The 2,102-nt window shown below is 25.5% G+C and overlaps 1 protein-coding gene across 1 annotated transcript in view; it reads left to right on the top strand.

Annotated features, from left to right (window-relative positions):
• LOC105627400 (sulfhydryl oxidase 2-like) overlaps window positions 1-2,102 on the top strand; it is an 8,518-nt gene that overhangs the window by 4,699 nt on the left and 1,717 nt on the right.

The following is a 2,102-nucleotide window of genomic DNA, read 5'->3' as shown; positions in this document are numbered from 1 at the left end:
AACAACACACACACACACACACACACACACACACACACTCTCTCTCTCTCTCTCTCTCTCTCTCTCTCTCTCTCGATTCCAAGTAAAGAAACGTTTAATTAAAATCAAATGTTTTGCAGATTATATAAAAAAATATATTAAAATTTTTTTACTGGGAAAAGCAGCATGCATTTTATATCGAATGCTCAAAACCAAACGATATATTTTTCCGCGTGTTTTTATAAATGAAAATTGAAATGCGATCAATTATAAAATTCTCTTCAAAATTTTCCAATTTGCAATTATATGTACTTTGTAATGTTGCCTTAAACTCGTCCAAAGAATATGTATATCTTTATTATATTATCAATTTTTGTGAGAAGTGATTTCTATTATATTTAGATGTTCGCATCATTTTGTAAAAGATATAGAAATATAGATGTATGTTTGATTATAATATATGAGGATAGTTCGAAAAGTTCTTAGCCTGACGCTTCAAATATCAACCTGCTATAATTTTAAACAAGTTCGATCTTTCACAGGGTTATTGTTGAAATTTCAGATAGTTGCGTTCATTAATTTCTTTGTTTGTGTAAAGCAATCAACTTTTGATTGCGTCATGACAATGCTCATTTTCTTTAATTGCAGTCGCAAAATTTCATGAATTGTTCCTGTAAGCATCATTTCACTAGATTTCATGTAATTTTTTATCATTTCTGTGTGAAAGAATCTGTGTCATGAATCATTTTTATCAATCTGTGTTCAGAATGAGAACTTTCCGAACTACTCTCCCACAAATGACAAGATAAAAATGACTCAAGTATATAATTCATAAAGTTACATTCGATTATTTAATATCACTACATGTACAGAATAATATGTTTTCTCATCTTGCTGTAGCATGTTAGAGATTATATGCATTTATAATTATGAAACCAATATGTCATAAAAATAATGCGAGTGTTTAGCTTCTTAGCTTCTTTATCTGAAACGACGTGATAGAGCGTAAAATTTTTCTCTCGGAATTGTATTATTTTTATTATTATTATTATTATTATTATTATTATTATTATTATTATTATACATTGTATTGGAAACCCTAAACAGTATAAAATTACAATACAGTTAATTACCACAATATATCAAGTAAAATCGAAAAATAATATTCTACTATTGTATTCTAGCTTCAAGCGCTTCCTGAAATATTTACATGTGCCTTCCTTTTATATTATTTTATATTATTTTATATTATATAGTTCGTTTACACTTTATATTATTTAACATGAGAAACTTTATACCATTTAGGGTAAATGAGTGTTCAAATAAGAAAAAAATTGTACACACAATTGCTGATATTTAATTAAATATTAAACAAAACATGTCAAATCATATAATTTCTGGTTGCCATAATTGTAAATTTGAGTAATCAGAGGCTATCTAAAATTTATTTTAAGCGCTGAAAATTTATTTAACTCATATTACATATACTACATATTTTCAGTACTAGCAGCGAAGTTTAGGAAAATGATGAGAGAGATCGTATAAAAGATTATGGTTGTGAGCTACAAGTTATAAATGTCTATGTTGATAAAAATCGATCTTTTATGAATATTTAATTTGTAAATAGATATCCGAAAAAAATTGTTTCTTCTTTTACTGATTATGTATATAAACCATTGTCTTTCTTATATGTACAGTTTTTTAATAAAATATTCACATAATTAAATATTTTGTTACCTTTAAAGATAGTTTAAACAAAAATCGACATGCTTCATAAATTATTTCAAACAATCGCAGTTTTCTTAAAAAAATAATATATTAAACAATTAAGAATTGATTGTTCCTCCTTTCGATAAATTTTACGAGTTGTAATAGATAATTAGCAAGATTACCTATAATCATGCGCGCAGATTGCCAAGACTTCCTAATGTATATAATTTTATTAAAAGGTGGAACAATCCTAAGAAAATCAGAAGAAAGTTCGGAAATTTTTGACGTATTCGTTCAGCTTTATCATAGAAGGAATTAATATTAATAATTAATGTAATTTTAGATGTGCTAAAAAATATATATATATATATATATATATATATATTATTATATATATATATATATATAGTAGT

The sequence above is a fragment of the Atta cephalotes genome (genome assembly GCF_000143395.1).
Source record: "Atta cephalotes unplaced genomic scaffold scaffold00009, whole genome shotgun sequence".
Lineage (NCBI taxonomy): Eukaryota > Metazoa > Arthropoda > Insecta > Hymenoptera > Formicidae > Atta > Atta cephalotes.
The sequence above is the reverse complement of the archived record's forward strand: the minus strand, read 5'-3'. Positions and strand labels throughout refer to the sequence as shown.